We start from the raw sequence: 10,279 nt of genomic DNA, 5'->3' as shown, positions 1-10,279 counted from the left end.
CCTGCTGACTGCACATTTTGGGGTCGATTAGACTTGTAGTTTCAGAGTATAACTGATAAGAAGGATGTGGATTTTTTGTTTTCAGAAGAGATGTAAGAACAATATTGAAATTCAATTCTTCTTGAATAATTGATCATAGGTCTTTCCTTCCATATTGTTTTAATGAAACTGTCATAAATAAACGGTCATACATATTGATTGATTGGTTGGTTGGTTGGTTGGTTGGTTGGTTTATTACTTAAACACTTGGGTTAGGGTCTCTTGAAGCAACCGGAAAAAACTGAGATCTTGGACCCCGTATTGAACACACGAGACGGAAACATGCACTGATTTATTGATTGATGGATTGATTGGTTGGTTGGTTGGTTGGTTGGTTGGTTGGTTAAACATGTTGATTGGTTGATTAAACACGTTGGTTGGTTGGTTAAACACGTTAGATAGTGTTCCTCGAAACAAGCGAGAAAGAAACTAATGAGATCGTGGACTCCATATTAAACACATGAGACGGAAACATGCACCGATTGGTTAATTGATTGGTTGGTTGGTTGGTTGGTTGGCTAAACATGTTGATTGGTTGATTGAACACGTTGGTTGGTTGTTTGGTTGGTTAAACACGTTTGATAGTGTTTTTTGAAACAAGCGAGAAAGAAACAAATGAGATCGTGGACTCCATATTAAACACATGAGACGGAAACATGCACTGATTGGTTGATTGATTGATTGGTTGGTTGGTTGGTTGGTTGGCTAAACATGTTGATTGGTTGATTAAACACGTTGGTTGGTTGGTTAAACACGTTGGAAAGTGTTTCTTGAAACAAGCGAGAAAGAAACAAATGAGATCGTGGACTCCATATTAAACACATGAGACGGAAACATGCACTGATTGGTTGATTGATTGGTTGGTTGGTTGGCTAAACATGTTGATTGGTTGATTAAACACGTTGGTTGGTTGGTTAAACGACACGTTTGATAGTGTTTCTTGAAACAAGCGAGAAAGAAACAAATGAGATCGTGGACTCCATATTAAACACATGAGACGGAAACATGCACTGATTGGTTGATTGATTGATTGGTTGGTTGGTTGGTTGGCTAAACATGTTGATTGGTTGATTAAACACGTTGGTTGGTTTGTTAAACACGTTGGAACGTGTTTCTTGAAACAAGCGAGAAAGAAACAAATGAGATCGTGGACTCCATATTAAACACATGAGACGGAAACATGCACTGATTGGTTGATTGATTGGTTGGTTGGTTGGCTAAACATGTTGATTGGTTGATTAAACACGTTGGTTGGTTGGTTAAACGACACGTTTGATAGTGTTTCTTGAAACAAGCGAGAAAGAAACAAATGAGATCGTGGACTCCATATTAAACACATGAGACGGAAACATGCACTGATTGGTTGATTGATTGATTGGTTGGTTGGTTGGTTGGCTAAACATGTTGATTGGTTGATTAAACACGTTGGTTGGTTTGTTAAACACGTTGGAACGTGTTTCTTGAAACAAGCGAGAAAGAAACAAATGAGATCGTGGACTCCATATTAAACACATGAGACGGAAACATGCACTGATTGGTTGATTGATTGGTTGGTTGGTTGGCTAAACATGTTGATTGGTTGATTAAACACGTTGGTTGGTTGGTTAAACGACACGTTTGATAGTGTTTCTTGAAACAAGCGAGAAAGAAACAAATGAGATCGTGGACTCCATATTAAACACATGAGACGGAAACATGCACTGATTGGTTGATTGATTGATTGGTTGGTTGGTTGGTTGGTTGGCTAAACATGTTGATTGGTTGATTAAACACGTTGGTTGGTTGGTTAAACAACACGTTTGATAGTGTTTCTTGAAACAAGCGAGAAAGAAACAAATGAGATCGTGGACTCCATATTAAACACATGAGACGGAAACATGCACTGATTGGTTGATTGATTGATTGGTTGGTTGGTTGGTTGGTTGGCTAAACATGTTGATTGGTTGATTAAACACGTTGGTTGGTTGGTTAAACAACACGTTTGATAGTGTTTCTTGAAACAAGCGAGAAAGAAACAAATGAGATCGTGGACTCCATAATAAACACATGAGACGGAAACATGCACTGATTGATTGATTGATTTATTGGTTGGTTGGTTGGTTGGTTGGTTGGTTGGTTGGTTGAACACGTTGATTGGTTGATCAAACACATTCATTCGTAAGTGGGGGTAAAAAAAAAGGGGGGGGGGGGTCCTAGGGATTTTTTTGTTTATATAAACGGAACAGAATGGTTAAAATTGTCGTTTTACAATTTAAATCAATTGCTTCTTAAAAGCAATTGTAAACGGTCTTGCCCCCCCCCCCCTTTTGAAACATGATTGATTGTTATGTGTGTGTGTGTTTGTTTGTCTGTCTGTTTGTTTGTTTGTTTGTCTGTTTGTTTCTGTAAGGGGTCTATATTATTCCGGGGAAGTTTCATGTTTAGTTCGGAAAGTTTTTATTTTATTTCAGGTCCAGCGCGCGCGCCAGATTGAGGAGACATCACGTGACGCGGGTTGATAATAACGAAAACTCAGTCTTTTTATTTCTTTTCAGGTGGAGACGTTGAACAGACAACATCTATAGAGATGGAATGTGCACAATGTAATTTCTTTTGTCATTGTAGGAAATTGACATTTCGGTCACAGTTCACCAGCAGTGCATGATTTGGATTTTATTGATCCGGTGTAACTTTAAAACACGCGTTGCATGCTTATTTTCTTGTAATGTACATTTATCAGCACCAGTTTGTAACACAGATAAGTATTTTAATCTAGGAGCGAACATTTTATTTTAGGATTTCACTGAGATTTACGGCCCTGCACTGCTAATTTTGCATAGGTACTTTTTCTGTACAAAAAATCTGTAGTACTGGAAAATTACTTTTAAAATATAGTACTTTTTTAGTACTTTAAATTTATTGTAATATTTAAGTACTTGTTTTTTACAGTACTTGATTTGTACTTCAAATTTTAAGTACTCAATTTGTACTTTAATTGTGTAGTACTAAATGTGTACCTCAAATATTAGGTACAAATCAAGTACTGTAAAAAACAGGTACCTAAATATTACAATAAATTTAAAGTACTAAAAAAGTACCATATTTTAAAAGTAATTTTCCAGTACCACAGATTTTTTGTACAGAAAAAGTACCTATGCAAAAGTAGCAGTGCAGGGCCGTAAATCTCAGTGAAATCCTAAAATAAAATGTTCGCGATTTTTACGGCATTGCCATTTCTTTTCTCTAGGAAAAGTCTTGAGAGATATCTGCACCACGTTGTTTTATGAACCTTTAGTACATGTATGCCCTGCTGACTGCACATTTTGGGGTCGATTAGACTTGTAGTTTCAGAGTATAACTGATAAGAAGGATGTGGATTTTTTGTTTTCAGAAGAGATGTAAGAACAATATTGAAATTCAATTCTTCTTGAATAATTGATCATAGGTCTTTCCTTCCATATTGTTTTAATGAAACTGTCATAAATAAACGGTCATACATATTGATTGATTGGTTGGTTGGTTGGTTGGTTGGTTGGTTTATTACTTAAACACTTGGGTTAGGGTCTCTTGAAGCAACCGGAAAAAACTGAGATCTTGGACCCCGTATTGAACACACGAGACGGAAACATGCACTGATTTATTGATTGATGGATTGATTGGTTGGTTGGTTGGTTGGTTGGTTGGTTGGTTGGTTGGTTAAACATGTTGATTGGTTGATTAAACACGTTGGTTGGTTGGTTAAACACGTTAGATAGTGTTCCTCGAAACAAGCGAGAAAGAAACTAATGAGATCGTGGACTCCATATTAAACACATGAGACGGAAACATGCACCGATTGGTTAATTGATTGGTTGGTTGGTTGGTTGGTTGGCTAAACATGTTGATTGGTTGATTGAACACGTTGGTTGGTTGTTTGGTTGGTTAAACACGTTTGATAGTGTTTTTTGAAACAAGCGAGAAAGAAACAAATGAGATCGTGGACTCCATATTAAACACATGAGACGGAAACATGCACTGATTGGTTGATTGATTGATTGGTTGGTTGGTTGGTTGGTTGGCTAAACATGTTGATTGGTTGATTAAACACGTTGGTTGGTTGGTTAAACACGTTGGAAAGTGTTTCTTGAAACAAGCGAGAAAGAAACAAATGAGATCGTGGACTCCATATTAAACACATGAGACGGAAACATGCACTGATTGGTTGATTGATTGGTTGGTTGGTTGGCTAAACATGTTGATTGGTTGATTAAACACGTTGGTTGGTTGGTTAAACGACACGTTTGATAGTGTTTCTTGAAACAAGCGAGAAAGAAACAAATGAGATCGTGGACTCCATATTAAACACATGAGACGGAAACATGCACTGATTGGTTGATTGATTGATTGGTTGGTTGGTTGGTTGGCTAAACATGTTGATTGGTTGATTAAACACGTTGGTTGGTTTGTTAAACACGTTGGAACGTGTTTCTTGAAACAAGCGAGAAAGAAACAAATGAGATCGTGGACTCCATATTAAACACATGAGACGGAAACATGCACTGATTGGTTGATTGATTGGTTGGTTGGTTGGCTAAACATGTTGATTGGTTGATTAAACACGTTGGTTGGTTGGTTAAACGACACGTTTGATAGTGTTTCTTGAAACAAGCGAGAAAGAAACAAATGAGATCGTGGACTCCATATTAAACACATGAGACGGAAACATGCACTGATTGGTTGATTGATTGATTGGTTGGTTGGTTGGTTGGCTAAACATGTTGATTGGTTGATTAAACACGTTGGTTGGTTTGTTAAACACGTTGGAACGTGTTTCTTGAAACAAGCGAGAAAGAAACAAATGAGATCGTGGACTCCATATTAAACACATGAGACGGAAACATGCACTGATTGGTTGATTGATTGGTTGGTTGGTTGGCTAAACATGTTGATTGGTTGATTAAACACGTTGGTTGGTTGGTTAAACGACACGTTTGATAGTGTTTCTTGAAACAAGCGAGAAAGAAACAAATGAGATCGTGGACTCCATATTAAACACATGAGACGGAAACATGCACTGATTGGTTGATTGATTGATTGGTTGGTTGGTTGGTTGGTTGGCTAAACATGTTGATTGGTTGATTAAACACGTTGGTTGGTTGGTTAAACAACACGTTTGATAGTGTTTCAGCGAGAAAGAAACAAATGAGATCGTGGACTCCATATTAAACACATGAGACGGAAACATGCACTGATTGGTTGATTGATTGATTGGTTGGTTGGTTGGTTGGTTGGCTAAACATGTTGATTGGTTGATTAAACACGTTGGTTGGTTGGTTAAACAACACGTTTGATAGTGTTTCTTGAAACAAGCGAGAAAGAAACAAATGAGATCGTGGACTCCATAATAAACACATGAGACGGAAACATGCACTGATTGATTGATTGATTTATTGGTTGGTTGGTTGGTTGGTTGGTTGGTTGGTTGGTTGAACACGTTGATTGGTTGATCAAACACATTCATTCGTAAGTGGGGGTAAAAAAAAAGGGGGGGGGGGGGTCCTAGGGATTTTTTTGTTTATATAAACGGAACAGAATGGTTAAAATTGTCGTTTTACAATTTAAATCAATTGCTTCTTAAAAGCAATTGTAAACGGTCTTGCCCCCCCCCCCTTTTGAAACATGATTGATTGTTATGTGTGTGTGTGTTTGTTTGTCTGTCTGTTTGTTTGTTTGTTTGTCTGTTTGTTTCTGTAAGGGGTCTATATTATTCCGGGGAAGTTTCATGTTTAGTTCGGAAAGTTTTTATTTTATTTCAGGTCCAGCGCGCGCGCCAGATTGAGGAGACATCACGTGACGCGGGTTGATAATAACGAAAACTCAGTCTTTTTATTTCTTTTCAGGTGGAGACGTTGAACAGACAACATCTATAGAGATGGAATGTGCACAATGTAATTTCTTTTGTCATTGTAGGAAATTGACATTTCGGTCACAGTTCACCAGCAGTGCATGATTTGGATTTTATTGATCCGGTGTAACTTTAAAACACGCGTTGCATGCTTATTTTCTTGTAATGTACATTTATCAGCACCAGTTTGTAACACAGATAAGTATTTTAATCTAGGAGCGAACATTTTATTTTAGGATTTCACTGAGATTTACGGCCCTGCACTGCTAATTTTGCATAGGTACTTTTTCTGTACAAAAAATCTGTAGTACTGGAAAATTACTTTTAAAATATAGTACTTTTTTAGTACTTTAAATTTATTGTAATATTTAAGTACTTGTTTTTTACAGTACTTGATTTGTACTTCAAATTTTAAGTACTCAATTTGTACTTTAATTGTGTAGTACTAAATGTGTACCTCAAATATTAGGTACAAATCAAGTACTGTAAAAAACAGGTACCTAAATATTACAATAAATTTAAAGTACTAAAAAAGTACCATATTTTAAAAGTAATTTTCCAGTACCACAGATTTTTTGTACAGAAAAAGTACCTATGCAAAAGTAGCAGTGCAGGGCCGTAAATCTCAGTGAAATCCTAAAATAAAATGTTCGCGATTTTTACGGCATTGCCATTTCTTTTCTCTAGGAAAAGTCTTGAGAGATATCTGCACCACGTTGTTTTATGAACCTTTAGTACATGTATGCCCTGCTGACTGCACATTTTGGGGTCGATTAGACTTGTAGTTTCAGAGTATAACTGATAAGAAGGATGTGGATTTTTTGTTTTCAGAAGAGATGTAAGAACAATATTGAAATTCAATTCTTCTTGAATAATTGATCATAGGTCTTTCCTTCCATATTGTTTTAATGAAACTGTCATAAATAAACGGTCATACATATTGATTGATTGGTTGGTTGGTTGGTTGGTTGGTTGGTTTATTACTTAAACACTTGGGTTAGGGTCTCTTGAAGCAACCGGAAAAAACTGAGATCTTGGACCCCGTATTGAACACACGAGACGGAAACATGCACTGATTTATTGATTGATGGATTGATTGGTTGGTTGGTTGGTTGGTTGGTTGGTTGGTTGGTTGGTTAAACATGTTGATTGGTTGATTAAACACGTTGGTTGGTTGGTTAAACACGTTAGATAGTGTTCCTCGAAACAAGCGAGAAAGAAACTAATGAGATCGTGGACTCCATATTAAACACATGAGACGGAAACATGCACCGATTGGTTAATTGATTGGTTGGTTGGTTGGTTGGTTGGCTAAACATGTTGATTGGTTGATTGAACACGTTGGTTGGTTGTTTGGTTGGTTAAACACGTTTGATAGTGTTTTTTGAAACAAGCGAGAAAGAAACAAATGAGATCGTGGACTCCATATTAAACACATGAGACGGAAACATGCACTGATTGGTTGATTGATTGATTGGTTGGTTGGTTGGTTGGTTGGCTAAACATGTTGATTGGTTGATTAAACACGTTGGTTGGTTGGTTAAACACGTTGGAAAGTGTTTCTTGAAACAAGCGAGAAAGAAACAAATGAGATCGTGGACTCCATATTAAACACATGAGACGGAAACATGCACTGATTGGTTGATTGATTGGTTGGTTGGTTGGCTAAACATGTTGATTGGTTGATTAAACACGTTGGTTGGTTGGTTAAACGACACGTTTGATAGTGTTTCTTGAAACAAGCGAGAAAGAAACAAATGAGATCGTGGACTCCATATTAAACACATGAGACGGAAACATGCACTGATTGGTTGATTGATTGATTGGTTGGTTGGTTGGTTGGCTAAACATGTTGATTGGTTGATTAAACACGTTGGTTGGTTTGTTAAACACGTTGGAACGTGTTTCTTGAAACAAGCGAGAAAGAAACAAATGAGATCGTGGACTCCATATTAAACACATGAGACGGAAACATGCACTGATTGGTTGATTGATTGGTTGGTTGGTTGGCTAAACATGTTGATTGGTTGATTAAACACGTTGGTTGGTTGGTTAAACGACACGTTTGATAGTGTTTCTTGAAACAAGCGAGAAAGAAACAAATGAGATCGTGGACTCCATATTAAACACATGAGACGGAAACATGCACTGATTGGTTGATTGATTGATTGGTTGGTTGGTTGGTTGGCTAAACATGTTGATTGGTTGATTAAACACGTTGGTTGGTTTGTTAAACACGTTGGAACGTGTTTCTTGAAACAAGCGAGAAAGAAACAAATGAGATCGTGGACTCCATATTAAACACATGAGACGGAAACATGTACTGATTGGTTGATTGATTGGTTGGTTGGTTGGCTAAACATGTTGATTGGTTGATTAAACACGTTGGTTGGTTGGTTAAACGACACGTTTGATAGTGTTTCTTGAAACAAGCGAGAAAGAAACAAATGAGATCGTGGACTCCATATTAAACACATGAGACGGAAACATGCACTGATTGGTTGATTGATTGATTGGTTGGTTGGTTGGTTGGTTGGCTAAACATGTTGATTGGTTGATTAAACACGTTGGTTGGTTGGTTAAACAACACGTTTGATAGTGTTTCTTGAAACAAGCGAGAAAGAAACAAATGAGATCGTGGACTCCATATTAAACACATGAGACAGAAACATGCACTGATTGGTTGATTGATTGATTGGTTGGTTGGTTGGTTGGTTGGCTAAACATGTTGATTGGTTGATTAAACACGTTGGTTGGTTGGTTAAACAACACGTTTGATAGTGTTTCTTGAAACAAGCGAGAAAGAAACAAATGAGATCGTGGACTCCATAATAAACACATGAGACGGAAACATGCACTGATTGATTGATTGATTTATTGGTTGGTTGGTTGGTTGGTTGGTTGGTTGGTTGGTTGAACACGTTGATTGGTTGATCAAACACATTCATTCGTAAGTGGGGGTAAAAAAAAAGGGGGGGGGGGGGGTCCTAGGGATTTTTTTGTTTATATAAACGGAACAGAATGGTTAAAATTGTCGTTTTACAATTTAAATCAATTGCTTCTTAAAAGCAATTGTAAACGGTCTTGCCCCCCCCCCCCTTTTGAAACATGATTGATTGTTATGTGTGTGTGTGTTTGTTTGTCTGTCTGTTTGTTTGTTTGTTTGTCTGTTTGTTTCTGTAAGGGGTCTATATTATTCCGGGGAAGTTTCATGTTTAGTTCGGAAAGTTTTTATTTTATTTCAGGTCCAGCGCGCGCGCCAGATTGAGGAGACATCACGTGACGCGGGTTGATAATAACGAAAACTCAGTCTTTTTATTTCTTTTCAGGTGGAGACGTTGAACAGACAACATCTATAGAGATGGAATGTGCACAATGTAATTTCTTTTGTCATTGTAGGAAATTGACATTTCGGTCACAGTTCACCAGCAGTGCATGATTTGGATTTTATTGATCCGGTGTAACTTTAAAACACGCGTTGCATGCTTATTTTCTTGTAATGTACATTTATCAGCACCAGTTTGTAACACAGATAAGTATTTTAATCTAGGAGCGAACATTTTATTTTAGGATTTCACTGAGATTTACGGCCCTGCACTGCTAATTTTGCATAGGTACTTTTTCTGTACAAAAAATCTGTAGTACTGGAAAATTACTTTTAAAATATAGTACTTTTTTAGTACTTTAAATTTATTGTAATATTTAAGTACTTGTTTTTTACAGTACTTGATTTGTACTTCAAATTTTAAGTACTCAATTTGTACTTTAATTGTGTAGTACTAAATGTGTACCTCAAATATTAGGTACAAATCAAGTACTGTAAAAAACAGGTACCTAAATATTACAATAAATTTAAAGTACTAAAAAAGTACCATATTTTAAAAGTAATTTTCCAGTACCACAGATTTTTTGTACAGAAAAAGTACCTATGCAAAAGTAGCAGTGCAGGGCCGTAAATCTCAGTGAAATCCTAAAATAAAATGTTCGCGATTTTTACGGCATTGCCATTTCTTTTCTCTAGGAAAAGTCTTGAGAGATATCTGCACCACGTTGTTTTATGAACCTTTAGTACATGTATGCCCTGCTGACTGCACATTTTGGGGTCGATTAGACTTGTAGTTTCAGAGTATAACTGATAAGAAGGATGTGGATTTTTTGTTTTCAGAAGAGATGTAAGAACAATATTGAAATTCAATTCTTCTTGAATAATTGATCATAGGTCTTTCCTTCCATATTGTTTTAATGAAACTGTCATAAATAAACGGTCATACATATTGATTGATTGGTTGGTTGGTTGGTTGGTTGGTTGGTTTATTACTTAAACACTTGGGTTAGGGTCTCTTGAAGCAACCGGAAAAAACTGAGATCTTGGACCCC

Source organism: Mytilus trossulus, chromosome 2 (assembly GCF_036588685.1).
Source record: "Mytilus trossulus isolate FHL-02 chromosome 2, PNRI_Mtr1.1.1.hap1, whole genome shotgun sequence".
Classification (NCBI taxonomy): Eukaryota; Metazoa; Mollusca; class Bivalvia; order Mytilida; family Mytilidae; genus Mytilus; species Mytilus trossulus.
Note: the sequence above shows the minus strand (reverse complement) of the source record.